The following is a 22,332-nucleotide window of genomic DNA, read 5'->3' on the forward strand; positions in this document are numbered from 1 at the left end:
TGTTTACATGTTATAGGTTTGAGATCACATTGATGTGCATGCTCTATGTGCATAACATTGTGTACTCATTATAATAAAGTAATCATCTTTGTGATAGCAAAATGTCTTGCCAGTGTTTTAACAGTCATGATACTATCTGATATATTTATGGCAATTATACACTTAAATCTCAAAGACAAGAGCATGACTCTTATTAATAAAGCCTAATAGCTCTACTTTGGGTGTAAAATTAGTGACCAAGGCAAAGCCTGGGCTCCTCACATTTGTTGTGCAGTGTGGGCTGTTGATCTTGGAGCTTGGCTCAGAGGTACTCTGAAGTCAATGCCATTCGCTGTTCCAATGATATGGCGAGAGCAGAAGGATCATTTGGCAGACTGCTACTTCTGTCTGACCAGTGTGTCGGGTTTCTCTGCTAAATACAAGAAATTCATTGAATACCCCAATCTGCCTCTGGCCATGAGACCTGTGCCATGTGATGATAATCTTCCAGTACCAAAGCCACCAGAGACATGGAGTCTAGAGGAGGCAGATGAAGACGCCATGATGCATGAGCCAGGAATGGAAAATGAGACTGATGCTGATACTGATTTTGAACCCTTTGAGGGTCATCAGATAACTCAATCTGAGTTAAATGACCTGGTCAGAGACTTGGGTTTGTCAAAGGAAGAAGACCATACTACATGCAGCTGGTGGGCAGACTTCAAGCATATAAAACCATGAGGTGCAATGGTTCACTAAATATTCATTAAGACTACTTCCTTGCCAGTGACGAACATGGTCAGAGGTTTCACCAGGACATTGTGGTCATGGAGAAATGGAATTGGGGCAATTAGAATCCATCAATGCTGCCTGATTATTGTTGGACACTTAAGCGAGAAGCATCAGCACCGTTGTGCAATAAAACACATTATATTCAAAAATTGACTTGTTTCTCAATTCCTGTGATACAAGTAGTCTGAAATTATATTTATGTTCAGCTAAAAGCAGTGTATTGTAATCAAAAAAAAATTCCTGAGGAAGTAACACTTACAAAAAAATTTGCTGTCCAGTACATTTCAGCAAGGTCTAATCACAAACAATAGAAAATCTGCAGATGCTGGAGGAACTCAGCAGGCCAGGTAGCATCAATGGGGAGAAAAAACTACAGTTGACATTTTGGGCTGAGACCCTTAGGCAGGACTGGAGTATATTTGAGTAAAGATGAGTAGATTTAAAAGGTGGGGGAGGAGAGACAAACACAAGGTGGTAGGTGAAACTGGGAGGGGGAGGGATGAAGTAAAGAGCTGGGAAGTTGATTGCTGAAAGATACAGGGCTGACTGATTTATCCCGCTCAACCCCATTCATTCTCTTGCCTTCTCCTGTAACCTTTTGAATCAAGAACCTATCAACCTCAGCTTTAAATATACCCAGTGTCTTGCCCTCCACAGCCTTCTGTGGTAATTCCACAGATTCAACACCCTCTGGCTGTTTTTTTAAACTAGGTCATAAACTGCACATCTATTGAAGGGAATTGACTTGATTGGAGCAGAGTTCAATTGGCCGAGCTAATCAGTGAGGGATAACGTTGCTGATAGAAACTGAAGTTTAATGATATAAAACTTCTTGCATTCCACAAAACAAATTTTTGATGTGCTGCGGAAAATGATTGTTGCCATGGTCCCCTAGTCCAGCTCATCATGCAAGGGTATCAAGAATGTTAGCTTCACTAAGCTTTTCCATCTTGTTTGCTCCTTCAAACCTTTTAAAAGGAAAGACATTTAATGCATCCATGGTACCATTTGTTTCAGTTGCTGCTTCAGTCTTAGACATATGTTCGTTTAACTGTGCTGCTTCTCGGATTGTAATCTGCCTGTGTCTGGTGATGAATCATAGTGCTGTCAATAGCAGCTGGTACGTGGGCAGTAATGAAGCAGATATTATAGTCAAGATTTGTCAGCAACCAGACGAGACACATTTTAGTTGGCTGGATGTTGATTATTTTCCCATGTGGATTCAGATGAAGGGAGCAGTTCTATTTCCAGAGATTACTAATACATCGGGGGGAAAACAAAAGTCATACCTTTGTGGTTAAGGGTGAAATGTGAAATATTTAAGAACCTGGGGGTGGGTTTGGAATGAATTGTCTTTGGAAGTGGTGGCTGAGGGTGTGAATGCAACATTTAAGAGAAGTTTGGGTAAATGCATGGATGGGAGGGGTATGGAGGTTATGTTCCATGTGTGGGTGGATGGGACTAAGCAGAATAACAGTTCAGCTGAAAGGCCTATTTCTGTGGTCTATTGAAAGAGGGAAAAGCTTTAGAAGGTAATGTACAGGATGAGACCAAAGTGATAACAATGTGGTGTAATAGGGGAGGTTGTGAGTGTGAACTTTCTATTTGTGCCAATGTTTCAAGCAAAATTGTGCTGGTTCATGAAAGAAATTTGGTAGGTAAGAATGAGAAATGAGATGTTGCTTTAAAAGTAAGCTAGCTGTGAAGTGCTTTGAGAGCTTGAATCAGTGTGTGCTGTAGAATGTACTTGCAGTTAGTGTCATTTAGACAAGAATTAATCCGAGGTTGGGGAAGATTGGATTGGTTTGTTTTGTAAAAAAAACGATTTGGAAGAATAGACATTGAAGTGTTTTGAGATGGTACCAATGAAGGTATTCCTCTAGGTGGTATAGGATTAGGTGGTCTTTGGAAGCTTGGCATTTGGGATTAAGATGAAGAGCTGTTTCTTTACACAGTAGGTTGACTGCTTACCATTCTAGATGGGTGTAGATGTCCACTCACTGAGTATATTTAAGGTTGTAAACTGAGACTGAGGCAATTTGTCATGAATTTAGTGACGGGCAGAGCAGATTTACAAAGCATTGTGGCCTGCTCACTAATGTTAGTCATAATTCACTTTAGGGAAGAACATTTTAACTGGTTTTAACTCCAGTCCCATACTAACATGCCAGCTTGCCTTATCTGGTAGATGTGTTGAGTAACTGGTGATTTACCACTGAGATGGATTAAAGAATTTCATGGTGATGACATTCAAAGCCAAGGATAAGAATTGCTGCCAAAGTTAGCTTTTTGAACAATGTTATGCTGAGGCCTGATCTGGAGCTGTGACTTTAAATTTCAAATGATTTAATAAATAGGAATTTGAAATGAAATAGGTTGATTGTTTTTAAAAAAAAAAACAAATTTTACTCCTATCCTCAACAGATTAATGTGTCGAGAGTGGAGGACAAGCCTGTTGAGCTCACATTTTGGTGTCTGTCAAGATCCACCACCTGATCCTGTCCCATCTGCCCGGTTTGACCCATCTACCCCTCTTTCTGCACCATTGGGCTGGTGGTGCTGGAGTCTTGGGTCCATGTTGCCAGGTTTGGGAACAGTTGCTGCCCTGCAGCCATCGGGCGACTGACTGGCTTCATTCCCCTCAGCACTGAACTGGCTCCCTGACTGAGTCACTCTCGGGGACTCTGCCGTTCATGTTGTGTTATTTATTTACTTCTGTTGTTTGCAAAGTTTGTTGGTTCGCATAGTGGATGTTTGTCAGTCTGTCGTTTTTCGTGAATTCTGTTTGTTTTGTGGCTGCCTGCAAGAAGAATCTCAGGATTGTTTAGTATGCATTTATTTATAGAGATACAGTGTGGAACAGATCCTTCTCGTCTAATCAAGGGATAATTTCCAGTGGTCCACTGTGAATTTATCATTGTGAAGTTTGTCAAAGTTTTAGATGACAACTTGAACCTGTGCAAACTTCTAAGAGTAGAGGCGCTGCCTTTTCCCCTTGAGAAATGACACTTGTGTGTTGTTCCCAGAACAGATCTTCTGGAAGTGATTATGTCAAGGAATTTAAAGTCACTGACCCTCCACCTCCGATTCCCTAGTGAGAGCTCGTTCATGGACCTCTGGGTTCCTCCTCCTGTATTCAATAATCATTGCTTTATGTTTTGCTGATGTGTGAAAGGTTGTTGTGCTGGCATGATTCGACCAGATTTTTAATCCCCATCGTACGTGCTGATTCATCACCAGCTTTGATTTGGCCAACAGTGATGTCATCAGCAAACATGAATATAACTGTAGCCAGTCATAAGTATAAAGTGACTAGACCAGGAGGCAATGCACACAACCCTGTGGTGCATTCGGTGCAGTTGTGTCACAACAACAATCTTGATGAGATCATAACTATCTTAAGACTGCTTCTCGGCCTTTTGGCTAAGATCAAGTGTAGTATCTGTTCTTATCAGATTGCAAGGCGGAGGAGAAGATTTCGCGCTGACACAGGGGTTGATCCTAATGCTGATTGGCTTCCAATCTAACACCCCATACCAGTGACGACAGCGGTGAGGAAGATGGCGGCAGAGACCAGCGCATCGGCTCGAGGTCTGGAAATCAGGAACACTGTCAGGTTGACAGTGCGAGACCGGAATGGGGGCACCGGATTCACCTGAGAGACCTTCATCCGGAAGGTCTTGATGGACTGCTGTGGATTTACGCCCGAGGACATCTACTGCGTGCAAGATTTTGCCGGCTTCTTCGATGTCACCTTCCGGCAGGCTGCAGAGTGACAGAAGCTGTACCAGCAGTTTCAGCTGAAGGGGAGAGAGGTGCTGCTGTCGCTGCTGAAAGCACAGGCCCTCTTTGTGACTGCCACCCAGCAGGAATGGACAATCACGGTCCAGATGTTTAACCTGTACGTGCCAGTGGTGGACGTCCTTACATTCCTCGATCAGTATGTGGACAACGTAGGAACTCCAGTGGACATGAAGGACGGACTGGGGATCTGGACCAGCAAGCAGTAGGTCAAAGTGAAGCTGAGGTTGGACTCCCAACGGCGGCGTCATCCACACCCCCACCCCCGGTCTTCGCCACCGGAGGGAACCGAGGCTTCCTGGTGTACGCGAGACAACCCAGGGTGTGCTGAAACTGCGGCAAGGCGGGGCACATCACAGCCCAGTGCAGGGTGGTGATGTGCAAGAACTGTAAAATGGAGGGCCACCTGAACAAAGACTGCACGCAGGCCAAGTCCTGCAACCTCTGCGGACAGGCTGGCCACCTGTACAGAGCCTGCCCGAGATGTGGGGACACCTATGCACACGCGACCAGGGGAGGTGCTGGCACGGAAAGGGCCCCGGCAGGTTCGGACGTACCGGCCAGCCTGCAGACGAGGCACCCGACAAGATGGGCGACGACACCAGGGAGGAAGGTGCAAGCACCCCAAAGCCTGGCACCCCCTTGCAGACCCCCCAGGACCCGCCAAAAGACGAGAAGGAGTCCATGGAGGAGGGGAGAGCTGAGGTGGAAAGCAGATGGAGCGTCATGGCCAAACGGAAAAAGGCCCAAAAGGCGGCGGCCAAACGACAGAAGGCGGAGAAACTAAAGAAAAGGGCAGGGAACCACACAGCCTCCGGTACCCTGTCCTCTTCAGAGGAGGAAGGAGTTGGGGAGGCCAGCAGCCCCGGCGGAGGAGGCAGCTGGCAGAACAGGAGGAGAGAGAGTGGAGAAAGTCTGCTGGCCACCTCCCCCCAAGTACAGGAGGCGGAGTGCAGCAGAGACCCCCAGCTCCGGGAAACTGGGAGCAGAGCGACGGCTGGCACCCAGCAGCCCGAAGGGGAAGCAGCCCAGGAAGTCAACAATCCCCCAGGCTCAGAACCAGAACTGCCACACCCGGGGGAGTATTACCTGCAGTACCTGAGCCCGCAGGAGGTGGAAGACTTCACAGAGGCGGTGGGCATGAAGGCTCAGGACTGCAAAGGTGAGGATGGCGAGCAGCTGAAATAAAGGGCTTTAAATGATGGCAGACCTTAAATTGGTGTGCTTGAACGTGCGCAGTTTGAAGCGTACTGGGTGATGTGTCAGCGCGCTCCAGTACTTGGATGCTGTAAAGGCCGACGTGACCTTCCTCCAGGAGTGCAGACTACCACACCTCCGTAACTACCGGAGGTGGTCACGGTGATGGACCAAGGGTTTGTCTGTGTGGTCGGGGGGGGGGGGGGCAACGATTGTCACGCTTCCGGCCTGGGGATTCTGCTACGGGGAGGCAACTTCTCAATCACCCAAGTTAAAGAGGTGGTTGCGGGACGCCTCCTGGTAGCAGACGTCAAATACCGGGGCACTCCGCTCTGGCTGATCAACGTGTACGCCTCCCCCGTGCGGAGCGAGCGGCTGGCCGTCTTCGAGCAGCTCCCACAGCTGTTGGTGACGTCCCAGCCGGTCGTTCTGGCCGGAGGCTTAACTGCACCATTGCTGCGGCTGGACGATCCGGCAGTGCTGACAGCAGGCTGGATGGTACCTCCAGACTCCTGATGGAAATGGTGAAGACAGCCAAGCTGCGTGACACCTTTGGCACCCCCACAGGTGGAGCACAGCCTCAAGCCACCTGGACACGATCGGACGACACAGCCCGCTCCCGGATCGACTTCCTCTTCCTGTCAGAGTCCCTCACGGTCAGGTCCACCGACGTCACGCCGGTGTTCTTCTCTGACCACTGCCTTCTGAGAGTCACCTGTCTCTTACCAGAAGACCGGAAGGCAGGCAGGGGGACTTGGAAGCTGAATGTAAAGCGCTGACCCAGAGAACATAGAGGAACTAGAGAAGGAGTACACAGGTTGGAGAACCTTGAAAGCCTTCTTTGATTCCCCTGTTCACTGGTGGGAAGCCACCAAGGAGAACATCAAGAGGTTCTTCATTCGCTAGGGTATCTAGAAAGCAAGGCAGGAGCAGAGGGAACTGCGTAAACTCCAGACAGAGTTGCAGCAACTTCTCCTTCTGTAGTCAAAGGGGGTGGATGTCGGGGAAGAATTGCGAGAGATGAAGGGCCGGCAAGCCCAGCACCTCTCCGCCGAATCCTCCAAGATCATCTTCCGATCAAGGGTCCAAACCGTAGAGCAGGACGAGACGTGCTCGCGCTTCTTCTTCCAAAGGGTGCACAGGGGGAGCTCTGTGATCCACAACCTTAAGGAAGAGGGCGGCTCAGTCGCGTCCTCGCAGACAGACATATTGAGGGTCGGCAGGTCCTTCTATGCCGGTCTGTATGACAGAAAGTCTACAGAATCCACAGCCTCCCGCAACTTCCAGTCGTCTATCACGCAGGCCTTAGACGACGGCAAGCGGGAGAGTCTGGATCAACCGCTGACCCTTGACGAGCTGACAGGCTCCATCCGTTCCTTTGAGTCCGGTAAGACTCCCGGAAGCGACGGCTTACCGGCTGAGTTGTATTCAGCTCTGTGGAACTGGATAGGCCCAGACCTGCTGGAAGTGTACAACGCTATGCTTCTGGCCGGCAGCATGTCAGAGTCCAGTAGAGGAAGGGCATCATCACCCTCATCGACAAGCAGATGGGGGAAAGAGAGGACATTAGAAATTGGAGGCCCATCTCTCTCCTGAATGTGGACTACAAGATCCTGTCCAAGGCTATCGCCAACAGGGTCAAGTCTGCTCTGGGACAAGTGATCTACCCGGACTAAACCTGTGCTGTACCGGGCAGGATGATCTCCGACAGCCTCGCGCTGCTGAGGGACACTATCGCCTACGTGCAGGACAGGGGTGTGGATGCCTGCCTGGTCAGCTTGGACCAGGAGGAAGCCTTTGACAGGGTGTCGCACACGTACATGGTGGACATGCTCTCCAAAATGGGATTGGGGAGGGAATCCAGAAATGGATCGGACTGCTCCTCACAGACATCCATAGTACAGTCCAGATCAACGGGTGGGAAACAGACAGCTTCCCCATCAGGTTTGGAATCAGGCAGGGCTGTCCCCTCTCCCCTGTCTTGTTTGTCTGCTGCATAGAACCCTTTGCGGAAGCCATCAGGATGGATGAGGGCATAAGAGGGGTGACACTGCCAGGCAGTGGAGGGACCCAAGTGAAAACCTCCCTGTACATGGACGACGTCACCGTCTTCTGCTCTGATCCGAGGTCAGTTCGCAGGTTGATTGGCATCTGCGAACAGTTCGAGCTAGTGTCAGGGGCCAGGGCCAACCGCACGAAGAGCGAAGCCATGCTCTTTGGCAACTGACCCGACTGATTCAGTGTCCCCTTCACCATCAGGTCTGACCATGTGAAGGTGTTGGGGATCTGGTTCGGAGGGGCCGAGGCGTGCAGTAAGAACTGGCATGAGCGGACTGCCAAGGTGAGACAGAAACTGGGACTGTGGGGAGGGTGCTCCCTATCAACGACGGGCAAGAACCTGGTCATCAGGTGTGAGGTGCTCTCAGGGCTGCTGTACTTGGCGCAGGTGTGGCCTGTCCCCCGCTCCTGCAGCTCGGAAATCACCCAAGCTGTCTTCAGATTCGTCTGGGGATCCAAGATGGAGCGGGTCAGACGGACCGTTATGCAGAAGTCCCTGGACAATGGGGGCAAGAACTCCCCAGTGTTGCCCTAACCCTGATGGCCAGCTTCGTATGTGGCTGCATCAGGTTGTGTGTAGAACCCAGGTATGTGGGCACCAAGTACCACTATGTGCCCAGGTTCTACCTGTCCCCTGGCTACGAAGGATGGGTCTGGCCCCTCACCTGCGCAACGCCCCAGTCAGCTGGTCGTTGCCGCATTACCTGTGCTTTGTAGAAAAGTTCTGCCAGGAGAACGCCTTTGACCACGGGACCATCGGGCAGTGGTGGGCACGTAATGTCCTGCAGGCACTGCAGGAGAAGGACGTGATGGACACAGTGGGGTGGTTCCCTGAGCAGACTGTCCAGTTCATCTGGCAAAATGCCTCATCGCCAGCTGTCACCAACAGGCACCAGGACCTTGCCTGGCTGGCGGTGAGAGGGGCCCTCCCAGTCAGATCCCTCCTGTACGCCTGGAACGTCGTCTCCACACCCCACTGCCCACAGGAGAACTCCAGTGAGGAGGAGTCTGTAACCCACCTCTTCGCACACTGTCAGTTCGCAAAGTGGGTGTGGAGGTGGATAGACGGGCTAGTGTCACGTTTCATCCCCAGCAGCTGCGTAACAGAGGACTCTCTGATCTACGGGCTGTTCCTGGGGACGCACATGGAGACCAACATCCGGTGCTGCTGGCAGATCATCAACTCGATGAAAGACGCTCTTTGGTCGGCCCGAAACTTGATGATCCACCAGCACATGGAGATGTCTGTGGGAGAATGCTGCCGACTGGCACGTTCTCGGCTGCAGGAGTATGTGCTGAGGGGTGCACTGAAACTTGGTGCAGCCACCACAAGGGCCCAGTGGGGAAGAACCACAGTATAGGTTTCTTCACCCGTGAGAGTGGGAGGGGTCAGGTGGCCGGCAGTATACCCCTCAACAATGATGTGGTAAGGTGAACAACTGGAGTGCCACGTGGATGGCCACAAGTATGGATATGTACAGACTATGATGGAAACGTATGTAAAGGATGGAAAGTTATTGAATGGTTTATTGTATATAATTTTATTTTTGAATGAAGTATATTTTGAAATAAAAAAAACTATCTTAAAATGAGAGTATAATCTTTCTCCAGCATTAGAGCTAATGCATTTTAAGTAACTGATTAATCATTGCATTTTGTTTATACTTACTGAAGTGTCTGCATAATGTAGATGGAACTTTTAATTGGCATGGGTCCAGGTTGAAGTGAACTTGGATGCAGTTGTCTCCATCTAATCAAACCTCTGCACAAGTGAGTTACTTCATAGTATGTTCTAGTTTTGTATCTGATTTGAAGTTGTCATTGGGGTGTTAGTTTTGGTACATTTGGTCTAATGTGTGTCATTTTCACAAAACTGCGACAGTAGGAAGGCTTTGGCACAACAGGGCTTCAAGAACAGACGGAGGCAAGGTATGTTCGTTCCTCATTTCTTACCCAACTCTAGAGAGAATAGCGGGTATGTCTGCAGAGCCAGTGTTCTGTTCTGGGTGTCAGATGTGGGATTTCTAGGGGCCTTCCAGCCTCTCCAGTGGCCACATCTACACCAGGAGCATCGAGATGCAGCTCCTTAGAGACCATGTTTGGGAACTAAAGCTGCAGCTCGATGTCCTTCGGCTTGTTAGGGAAGGTGAAGCAGTGATAGGAGCTACAGGGAGGTAGTCACCTTCAAGGCTACACGAGACAGATAAATGAGTGACTGTCAAGAGAGGGAGGGGAGAACGTCAAATAGTGGAGAGCAACCAAGTGGCTGTCCCCCTCAACAATGAGTACTGTTGGGGACCTACCTGGGGGAAGTAACAGTGGCCGTGTCTCTGGCACTGGGTCTGGCCCTGTGGTTCAGAAGGGCAAAGAAATGAAGAGGATAGCAGCAGTAATAGGGGACTGTATAGTCAGGGGAACAGACAGGTTATTCTGTGGACGCAAAAAGGAAACATGGATGGAAGTTTGCCTCCCAGGTGCCAGGGTCTGAAGTTTCTGAACGTGTCCACAATATCCTGAAAAGGGAGGGTGAGCAGCCAGAAGCTGTGGTACATATTGGTACCAATGACATGGGTAGAAAAAGGGAGGAGGTCTTGGAAACAGAATACAAGGAGTTAGAAAGGAAGCTGAGAAGCAGGACCTCAAGGGTAGTAATCTCGGGATTGCTGCCTGTGCCATGCGACAGTGAAGATAGGAATAGAATAAGGTGGCAGGTATGTGCGTGGGTGAAGAAATGGAGCGGGGGCAGGGATTCAGTTTTCTTGATAATTGGGACCTCTTCTGGGGCAGGTGGGACCTGTACAAAAGGGATGGGTTGCACTTGAATCCGAGGGGGACCAATATTCTGCGGGCAGGTTTATTGGAGGTGTCGGGAGTGGTTTAAACGAATACGGCATGGAGATGGGAACCAGTCTGATAGAGCTGAGGATGAGCCAGCAGGTTTATAAGTAGATGATGGATGTAACATGAATGTAAGGAAGGACAAGCTAATGATTTGGTACGAATGCAGACAGAACAGAGATAAATTGTACCACAGACGCAAAATTCAAAAGGCTGAAGAATGCATGTCTGAAGGTGCTGTATTTAAATACGCGTAGGGATTGGACTAAGGTGGACGAACTCATGGAACATTTAGAGATTGGTCGATATGACATTATGGGCATCACTGAGTTGTGGCTGAAGGAAGGCCATAGTTGGGAGCTTACACTTTGTGGCGAAAGGACAGGCGGGAAGGCATAGGCACTGGTGTGGCTATTAGATTGGGTGTTGTGTAATAACCCAGATCTTATTAGGGAGCTTAATGTGAAGGAACCTTTGAGAGGCAGTTATCATAATATGATTGAATTCATACTGCAATTTGAGAGGGAGAGCATAACTCAATGTATCCATATCACAATTGAAGAAGGGGAATTAGAGGCATGAGAGGGGAACTTGCCCAGGTGGATTGGAGGAGTATACTGGAAGGGATGACGGCAAAGCAGAGATGGCTGAAGCTTCTGGGAATAGTTCACAAGGCGCAGGATAGATGTGTCCCAGAGAGGATGAAGTTCTCAAATGGCAAGGGGAGGCAACTGTAGCCGACAAGGACTGCATAGAAGCCACGGAAAGGGCGTATAAGGTAGCAAAAGTGAGTGGGAAGTTGGATGAATGAGAAGCTTATAAAATTCAATAAAAGGCGAGGGAAAAGATGAAGTATGAGGGCAAGCTAGCCAATAATATGAAGCAGGATACCAGAAGTTTTTTTCCAGTTACGTAAAGAGTAAAAGAGAGTGAGAGTTGATACTGAACCACTGGAAAATGATGCTGGTGCGGTACTAATAGGGGTCAAAGAAATGTCATGAACTTAATGGATACTTTGCATTTGTCTTCTCTGTGGAAGTCACTAGCAGTGTACCAGAGGTCTGTGAATGTCAGGGAGTAGGAGTGAGTGCCATTGCTATCACAAAGGAAAAAGTGCTAGGCAAGCTGAAAGCTCTTAAGGTGGATAAGTCACCTGGACCAGGTGGACTACATCCCAGAGTCCTGAGAGAGGTTGCTGAAGGGATAATGGATACATTGGTCATGATCTTTCAACACTTGATTCTGGCAAGGTCCCAGAGGACTGGAAGATTGCAAATGTCATTCCACTCTTTAAGAAGGGAAGAAGGCAATAGAAAAGAAATTAAAGCCAGTTAGCCTAACCTCAAGTGATTGAGAAAGTGTTGGAGTCAGTTATTAAGGACGAGGTTTTGGGGTACTTGGAGATTAATGGTAAGTCAAAGTCCGCATGGTTTCTGTGTTGGGAGATCTTGCCTGACAAATCTGTTAGTGTTCTTGGAGGAAGTAACCAGCAGAGTGAACACAGAAGAGGCAGTGGATGTCATTTACTTGGATTTTCAGAAGGCATTTGATAAGGTGCCACACGTGAAGCTGCTTAACAAGATAAAATCCTATGGCGTTGCAGGAAAGCTACTGGCATGGATAGAGGAATGGCTGACAGGCAGGAGGCGGTGAGTGGGAATATACCAGTGACTAGTGGCGTTCCTCAGGGGTCAGTCTTGGGTCTGCTGCTAACGGCATAGGATTTTAACTTATTAAGCAGCCTCATGTGGCGCCTTATCAAGTGCCTTCTGAAAATCCAAGTAAATGACATTCACTACCCCTCCTTTTGTCCATTCTGCTTGTTACTTCTTCAAGCCACTCTAACAGATTTGCCAGGCAAGGTTTTCCTTGACAGAAATCATGTTGACTTTGTCTTATTTTATCATTAGTCTCCAAGTACCCCAAAACCTCATCACTTTCCCAACCACTGAGGTAAGGCTAACTGGTCTATAATTTCCTTTCTTTTACCTTCCTCTCTTGAAGAGTGGAGTGACATTTGCAATCTTCCAGTTGTCTGGGAGCATGCCAGAAACAAGTGATTCTTGAAAGGACATGACCAATGTATCTGCTCTCTTCAGGAACCTCTTTCAGAACTCTGGGATGTTGTCCATCTGGTCCAGGTGACTTATCCACTTTAAGACCCAGTAGTTTTTCCCTTTGTAATAGCAATGGCACTCATTTCTCTCCCTGATACTCACAGATGCAAAATACTCATTAAGTTAATTTGCCATTTCTTTGTGCCCCATTATTACCGCACCAGCATCATTTTCCAGTGGTTCAATATCAACTCACCTCTCTTTTACTCTTTATGTAACTGGAAAAAAGACTTTTGGTATCCTGCTTTATATTATTGGCTAGCTTGCCCTTGTATTTCATCTTTTCCCTTTTGGATTTTAAAGCTTCCCAATCATCCAACTTCCCATTGACATTTTGCTGCTTATATGCCCTTTCCTTGGCTTTTATACAGTCCTTAACTTCCCTCGTCAGCTACGGTTGCCTGCCCTTGCTATTTGAGAACAGCTTCTGTTCTGGGATATTCTGTCCTGCACCTTATGAACTATTCCCAGAAATTTCATTCCCCTCTGTTTTGCTGTCATCCCTACCGGTATACTTCTCCAGTTCACCTGGGCAAGCTCTTTCCTCGTGCCTTTGTAATTCCCCTTATTCAATTGTGATATGGAGACATATGATTTGTGCTTCTCCCTCTCCAATTGCAGTATGAATTCAATATATTATGATCAAGGTCTCCTAAGGGTTCCTTTACGTTAAGCTCCCTCATAAGATCTGTGTAATTACACAACACCCACTTTAATAGCAGTCCCCGAGTAGGGTCAGGCACAAGCTGCTCTAAAAAGCCATCTCGTAGGCATTGAACAAATTCCTTCTTGCGATCCAACACCAACCAGATTTTCCCAATCCTCTTGCATATTTAAGTCCCTTATTGTTACACTACACTTATTACATGCCTTTTCCACCTCCCTTTGCAATCTGAACCCCAGATCTTGGTTACAATTTGGAGGCCCATATTGGATTCCCATGATGGTTTCTTTACCTTTGCAATTTCTTAACTCCACCTACAAAGATTGAATATTCCCTGATCCTATGTCACCTCTTTCTAAAGATTTCATTCCATCTTCTACCAACAGAACCACACCACCACCTACGCCTTCCTGTGTGTCTTTTCAATACAAAGTATATCCTTTTGTTAAGCTCCCAACTATGGCTGCCTTTCAGCCACGACTTGGTGATGCTCACAAGATTACACCGACCAATCTCCAATTGTGCTCCAAGTTCATCCACCTTATTCTAAATGCTATGCACATTTAAATATAGCACTTTTAGTCCTACGTCCTTCGCCCTTTTAAATTTTGCCTCTGGTACAATTTAACTGCTGCTCTGTCTGCAGTTGTACCCAGTCGTTGGCTTGTCCATCCTTGCATCCATATTCTACTTGTGAACATTCTGGCTTGTCCACAGCTCTGTCATACTGGTTCCCATCCCCTGCCATATTATTTTAAACCACTCACTACAGCTCTAGTAAACCCGCCCACAAGAATATTGGTCCCCTCAGATCCAAGTGCAACTCATCCCTTTTGTACAGGTTACACCTGCCCCAGAAGAGGTCCCAATAATCCAGAAATCTGAATCCTGTCCCCTGCTCCAATTCTTTAGCCACACACCTCTTTCAATTCCTATCCTCACTGTTGCGTGGCATAGGCAGCAATCCCAAAATCACTACCCTTTTTGAAGTCCTGCTTCTCAGCTTCCTTCCTAACTCCCTGTATTCTTTCTCCTTTTTTCTTCCTATGTTATTGGCACCAATGTGTGCCACAACTTCTGGCTTATCAGGATGTTGTGGATGCATCCAGAAATGTCTCACACCCTGGCATCTGGGAGGCAAACTACCATCGTGTTGCTGTAAACATAAATTTGCTGGATCAAATAACGACAGTACAAAAAGATCATTCCTGATCTTTTCACCCGTTTATTTCTTCCAGCTCAGCCGGCGAGTGAACTTGGACCCGACATCAGGGAAGGAAACGTTCTCATCTCCCTGGTGGTTCTACAAGTTCACTGCCCGATGTCAGAATTGTTAGAAGTTATAAGGCCACCAATACGAAAGAACAATCAGTTTGATAAGCATTCCAGTCAAGTCAATGGACTATTGATACACAAGAACAATCAGTTTGATAGACACTCCAGCCACCTTTATTAAAGAAAGGTTTGTTGGAGCCACAACTTAATTACAAAGATAAGAACATCCATCAAATTTATGCTTTAATTAAGAAAGGAATGTTCTGTCTAATTTCCATCAGGTACTGCCTTTTGTCAAAATCAAAAGGTGTGAAAAGCCCAGAGACATCTTATGTGGATCTGGGTGAACTTTAACCCTTATCTTGCTCCAAAGAAAGCAGCTGTGAGACATTATTCAAACACACTGCAGTCACCCACAAAATACACAGACATAGTCGGTACTCAACCCATTGTTTACAGGAATCTGAGAATCCCCCATTCCCTTAAACTTTATCATTGCCTTTTCCTGTCCACAGAATGACCTGTCTGTCCCCCTGACTGCGCCGATGATGACCACACTGCTGTCCTGTCTGCTGTCTGTCAACTTTGCAATACTTTTGTGGAAAGTCACAGTTTGAATTGCATTCCAGGTGGTAGAACAATTTGAAAACTTGGTAGTGGTACAGACAGAGGAAGGGAAGAATTCTGAACACTAGTTTGTTTGTGATGGTTTCATTCAATCCTGCCATTGCAATAAATTAGTTTGAGACTTTGTAGGAGTATTTGTGAAGCAACTGTTTCAAGATGCACAATGCTGGCGGAACTGAGCAGGTCAGGCAACATCTACAGAGGGGAATGAACTGATGTTTTCCGCTGAGACACTTCATCAGAGTATAATTACGTTTTTTTAAAAAAAGGAAGGCTTTGATTGAGGTAGTTCTTTACAAGTTGAAGTGCCTGTTCAAATGCTTTGATAGCACAACCATTCTTCAATATATTTCAGCAGTCACTGTGGTGCTGCGTCATTTTCTTGTATATTTCATAGGCTCATTGGGTAACAGAAACACGATCAGAAGGGACAGCAACCTTGACTGGAAAAGCCTTTCACTGCAGCTTGTGCTTTGAGCTTCAGGATTTCTTGTGGAAAATTTTCTTCAACTTGTGGGTATGTGGGCCACAATCTGCATTTACTGTAAGCTGCAGGCCTGTCATGTAGGTGCAATTCACAGCATAGCACTACAGTGACAACCTAGAACAAATATTCACAGAACAGAATCAAAATAAAAAACAATGTTTGTGTGTAGCTTTTCAGTAATTCTATTTTTGCTCTACTGTCAATGCCTGCAAGAAAGTGAATCTCAAGGTAGTGACCTTATGTCCTTTGATAAATTTGAGGACAGTGTTGGACCAGTATGAAGAGGCTAGACTGATGAACCCCAGGTAGGAGTTTGAATGCTTGGTCAGCTGAGTAATTTAAATGCAAGTAAAACTTGTTGCTTTAAAAAGAAATGGTCATTCATGTTCATGAAAGGAAATGCTTTCCCTTTGCCTTGCTGATCTCTTGTGCCTACTCCTGACTCCATTATCTGTACCTCCAGATCCACAATTTTATAAACAGTTAACTGCCCTCAAATGGTAACACATTTTGGACAACTGACTAACATTTCCAGTATCCTCTCAAACAAACTTTTTGAAAAGGAAAACAATTGTTGAGCCTAAATTGACTCCGTGGAATAAAAATTTTCTTCAACTTGTGGGTATATGGGCTTACAGGGAAGGTGTGGAATGTTTCCCTGGCTTGAGTGTCAACCAGGGTTAAGTCTCAAGGCTATATGGACCATTCTGGTTAGAAGTAATTATTTCGCCTACAGAATGATGGAATTCTGTGACAGCTCATTACCAATATATTTAAATTAGAATCTAGAAAAATGGTAGAGTAGGCACAAAGAGCTGAATGACCTTGACTTTATCAAGTCAGCCCCTTCTTTTAATTATGAAAGCCTAATCTGCAGTTACTTGCAAAATCTGTTCTCCTATCTTGTGTGTAAATCCCCTTCTCTGTTTGCAAAAGAGTGCATGGTTAATGTGGTCACCATTACTATTTTTAAATGACCATTGACCTGCTTACTTAGAGCCTTTAAACAGCTCCTCTTCACCCTACTGCTCTCTTGTGCCTACTCATGACTTAAAGTTTCCTTGCATCTGTCCTGTGATTAAAATAGTTTTTGTCTGTTATTCAGGTTCCTGTTTTGATCTAATGCAGCTGCCAGAGTGAGATTTAAGGAAGCTGCCACCTTGGAAAGTGTGATCTTGGGATTGCTGGCAAGCGCAGCAATTATTGCCCTAGCAGGTCATGTTAGATAGTTCATTAATCTTTCTCATTATTGCTCTTGTGAAGGTTCTCCCACAGCATTTTAAGGTTCTATGATTTAGACCCAGCAATTAAACAAGTTCAATATATTCAAGTTGGGATGGTGGGCTACTTGGAAGGGAACATTCAAATGAAGCCCCTGAACCTAAAGTCATTTTGAGCTTTGGATGTGTGTAGGGACTCCTTAATTTCATTAGGCACAATTGGCCCAGTCTGCTAAAGGATCAGTTTGCTGTGTATGTTATGTATTATGTTATGTTATATGTTATGTTTTGGAGGCAGTTTTTTTTTGATATATATAAGATATCATCATTTGTTTGGGAGGCAAAAAATGATGTACCTCAGAAGTGATTACAGTCTGATATTGCTGGGAAAAATAAGATGTTTATTTAATATTAATATTAAATAAATATTACAGCTCTGCGTACTTCAGGAGGAAGAAACTATAGGTCCATGAGCCAGTCCTGATCTGGGAAAGGCTCAGCAACTTAAATTCCTCGGTGTTATTTCAGAGGATCTGTCCTGGGCCCAGCATGCAAGTTCCATTGTGAAGAAATCACAGCACCTCTATTTCCTGGGAAGCTTGTGAAGATTTGGCATGACATCTAAAAATGTGACCGACTTTTATGGATGTCTAGTGAAGTGTATTGACTCTTTGAATCACAGCCTGGTATGGAAAACCACGAATGCTCTTGACAGAAAATCCCACAAAAAACAATGGATGTAGAACAGTCCATCGTGGGTAAAGTTCTCCCCACCATTGAGCACATGAGTTCTGTTGCATCCATCAAGGACCCCCACCATCCAGGCCATACTCTCCCCTCGCTGCTGCCATCAGGAGCCTCATGTGGGTCAAGTCTCCCCCTCCATCATCAGGGGGTATAACTTCACTCACTCCATCACTGATCTGTTCCCACAACCTATTGGCTCACTTCCAAGGACTTTTCATCTCGTGTTCTCAATATTTATTGCTCATTTATTTCTTTTTGTATTTGCACTTATTTTTTGCACATTGATGGTATCCATCCTATTGGGTACAATCTTTCATTATTATTTTTGCTTAATATGAATGCCTGCAAGAAAATGAATCTCAGGATTTTATATGGTGACATGCACTTTGATAATTTGATGCATTGTCAAGGACAAGTTGGTTTGGGGTTCTGCAGGCCAGGCAGGATCTATGGAAAAGGGTAAACAGTCGACAGTGTGGGCTGGGACCCTTCATCAGAACTGGACAAAAGATGAAGTTAGACCAAGAAGGTGGGGGAGTGGAGGAAGAAGTACAAGGTGGTAGGTGAAACTGGGTTGGGTGAAGTAAAGAGCTGTAAAGATGATGGGTGAGATAAAGGGCTGGAGATCACACTGATTCTCACAGCTACCTGAACTATACCTCTTCCCATCCTGTCATTTGTTTAAAAAAAACGTTCTGCCTCTACTGCATCTGCTCTCAGGATTAGACCTTTTCATTCCGGACCTAATGAAATGTTCTTTTCAAAGAAAGGGGCTTTCCTTCCTTCGTTAATACTGCCCTCACCTGATCCTCCTGCCACCCCACCAGGGCTGGGGATCCTCTGTCCTCACCTACTACTCCAGTAGCCTTTGGACCAGCACATAATTCTCTAACTTCAGCCATTTCCGATGAGATCCCACCACCAAGCACATTTTTCCCTCTTTGCCCCACCGCCCAACTGTCTGCTTTCTGTAGGAATCACTCCCTAAGTGATTCCCTTGTCCATTCATCCCTCCCTGCTGACCTCCCTCCTGGTACTTGTTTCGCTTGGAAGGATAAGAGTTGCACCTGCCTCTACACCTTCTCCCTCACTACCATTCAGGGCCCCAAACAGTCCTTCCAGGTGAAGTGACACTTCACCTGAGAGTCTGTTCAGGTCATCTACTGTATCCGGTGCTCTCGGTGTGGCCTCTCAGTGCGCCTGATGTAGATTGGGAGATTGCTTCAAGCATCTGTGCTTCGTTGGCCAGAAAAAGTGGGATCTCCCAGTGGCTACCCATTTCACTTCTACTTCCCATTCTGTTATACCAGTCTATAACCTCTGTTGCTGCAACAAGGTCGCATACATTTTGGAGCAACACCTTGTATTCTGTCTGTAGCCTCAACCTGATGGCATGAACATCAATTTCTCGAACTTCTGGTAATTCCACTTGCCCACCCCTCCTTTTCCCTGTCTCACCATATCTCCTTACCTGCCCATCACCTCCCTCTATGCTCCTCCCCCTTCCTTTCATCCTTGGTCTGCTACCTTCTATCAGAATCCCTCTTCTCCAGCCCTTTATCTTTTTCACCTATTAGCTTCCCAGCTCTTTATTTCACCTCTCCCCCTCTCCTGTTTTCACATATCACCTACCATCTTGCTCTATTCCCTCCCCTCTCCTCCTCTCCCATCTTGCTCTACTTGACTTTTTTCCAAGTCCTGATGAAGAGTCCTGATCCGAATCGTCAACTGTACTCTTTTCCATAGATGGCTGCCTGGCCTGCTGAGTTCCTCCAGCATTTTGTGTGTTGGTTGGATTACCAGCAGCTGCAGATTTTGTCTTTAGGTAGGAATTCTGCTAGTTTATGTAATGAAATCAGATTAATTTATCATATGTACAGTATCATAATGCCTCATCGTACATCGCATCAAAACAGTGAAATGTGTCATTTGTTGCCATTTGCTTGGATGAGTATGTTTCATCTTCTGAAACAGAGACCTGCTTCATGGGCATCACATCTACCAGCATCATCCTGGACATTTTCCATCATTGGTACACTATGCTGGCCTTGCAGCCTATTTACAAAGTCACCTAGTATCATCAAACCATTACTCTATGCTTTTTGTGAAAAAAAGAAATATTAGTAAGTTATACAGCTTTCTGTTAAAACGGTGCATAATCCTATCTTGGAAACGGCATTATTTTATCAGTCAATCTGAATCCTAGAAGTGCTAGAACATTGAATGCACTTTTTGAGATAAATGTAGTAATTCAGGAAGATGGCTTCCTTCCACTGCTTCTTGAGGGCGTTTAGAGTTATCTATTTAAAAACTGGTTGTTTGGTATTAAATTTTGTAAAATATTGGATAATGTTTGAACAGGTCAAAATGACAATTTTGTGAGCTTGCAGAATGTAGTGTGTCTGTACAAGATAAACTGTAGGTTTGTTCACGTAAGGTATTTGCTGATAGTAGCTGCATTCTTTCTTGGACTTGGGCACCATTAACGTGAGGATGTCTGTTGGTCACTTTGAGAGCTAGATTGACAGATTCTTTTGGTGTCTGTCAAATTGGCTTGATGAATTCATTTTTAGATTCAGGCTCATCTTGTATGTAATGTTAATGTTCTTTTGTAACTCAAGGAATATGGAGGCCAAAATACTGGTGCTTAAGGAGTGACCGTTAAAGTGTCTAATTGATTTATAAGGTTCTGCTGAACACGAGTTCTTTGAATTAAAGAAACCAGGCTGAGTTAAATGCATGAGTACAAAATGATGGAAGTTTGTGTCTCTCTACGCTTGTGCAACTTGTACTTATTGGGGTACCTTGCATGGTTCTTTGGGCTAGGGAATCATGATCGGTACCTCGGTCCCAGGGTGGTTTCACAAGTGAGTCGGAAGTTGGAATTTCCCCTGACAACAGCGACAATCAAGTGGTGACTAAGAATCATGAACTCTGAAAGCTTTGTAACTTACTACAAAATACTTAGTGTGGTTTATTTGTGCTTTGTAATTTATGATAAATTAATTTATTGTCCTTGTCCAGATCTCCTGGGCATTTGAATTGTTTGGGTCTGATTAACCCAGCCGGTTGGGTCATCTGGTGGTGTAGTGACAGCACGAGACTTTGAGGCAAACAGTCATGAGTTCGTATCCGACCAGGTTCAAATCCCAACCTGGACAGCAGCAAGAAGAGAGGCCTAGCAAACTACTTCCATATCTTCAAACGAAAACCCTATGGGTCCATCATGAGTCAACAGCGACTTGACAGCACTCAACAACAGCAACATCACCCATTTTCCTGATGTTACAAATAATGATCAAATTCCGTATGGAGTTTTTCTGGGGAGATGAAGCAGTCCTGGACTCCTGTGTATTCATACTAGCCATCTGAATTCAGATTTATTTATCTCGTACGTTGAAACATTTAGTGAGATATAACAATCAACTCAACCCAAGGATGTGATGAGAGTAGCCTGCCGGTGTCTGCATACATTCTGGCATCAACATAGAATGTCCACAATAAGTAGAATAACACAAGCAGTAATAACAAAACTACAATTTGCGCCTCTTTTCCATCCCTCCCATCTACTCGAACTCAGACAGCTTCCAACACCCCAGTTTGGAATCACCAGAAATTTTCCTGCAGGTTAAATTTCGGTTGGGGCAGGGGGAAGAATAGATTTTGAGAAGGTTTGATTTGAGGATGCTTTTTTTTACAGTGATGCAAATTCTTCAATTTGATGAGCAAAGTCTAAAGATTCATGAGGCTACAGCTGTGGATAGGCAATGTGTTCATACACAACCATCTCCATATTTTGCCCCCACATGTGGAAAGATTCTCTGGAATGGATCCAGAGAAGTGGCAACAGTTAAGATTTTGTGGGTTGGAGAAACTGAATCGGAAGCTGAGATGTTTGGAGATGTTCAAAATCAGAGCATCTAGAGCACAAGGAGAAACTCAGTTGAAGGGTCAACAAACGAAGGGTATAAGATCACATGGTTAGCAGAAACTGTTATACAGTAAATGGTTCGGGTTTAGTATATCCGACCAAAGGGATAAAGCTAATTCATTTTTAGAACTATGGTGCAAAGGTAGTGAAGTGCTGGGTTGCTCTGCTGATTTGACATACTTTCTGAATGTAAGCCTCCTGTGCTGTACACATGATTTTGGGGTGTCTGTAAACGCCAATAGAAATGATTTGAATTAAACTGTAAAATTTGTGGACATTGAGTAGAAAACTGAAATTAACTTATAGAAAACTGCATGCAAGCTGAGCATATTGGACACCAGGCATGCACATGAAATAGGATGTGGTGATGCAGCATTTAGTGAAGTATCTGCAGTGGTTTGTAGGGTGCTGTACACATCCCTTTTCGCTACATACCTTGCATAAGGTGAGCTGCATTCAAAGTACAGCTGCATAATAAGTGATTAAGTTAGGATTCAACAAATGTTGGGCCAGAAGGGCCTGTTCCTTGTAAAATAATTAAAAAACAATATTTCAAACTGTCTTTACTAAAATGGATAAACACTAGATAACTGGGTGGC

General features: G+C 45.6%; 1 protein-coding gene and 1 pseudogene across 10 annotated transcripts in view; both read left to right on the forward strand.

Moving 5' to 3' along the window:
* Positions 1-22,332, forward strand: part of LOC134346863 (myc box-dependent-interacting protein 1) — a 182,152-nt gene that overhangs the window by 24,424 nt on the left and 135,396 nt on the right. The gene's annotated exons all lie outside the window — the stretch shown is intronic.
* On the forward strand, positions 4,175-4,306 carry LOC134347397 (U2 spliceosomal RNA; annotated as a pseudogene).

Source organism: Mobula hypostoma, chromosome 5, assembly GCF_963921235.1.
Source record: "Mobula hypostoma chromosome 5, sMobHyp1.1, whole genome shotgun sequence".
Lineage (NCBI taxonomy): Eukaryota > Metazoa > Chordata > Chondrichthyes > Myliobatiformes > Myliobatidae > Mobula > Mobula hypostoma.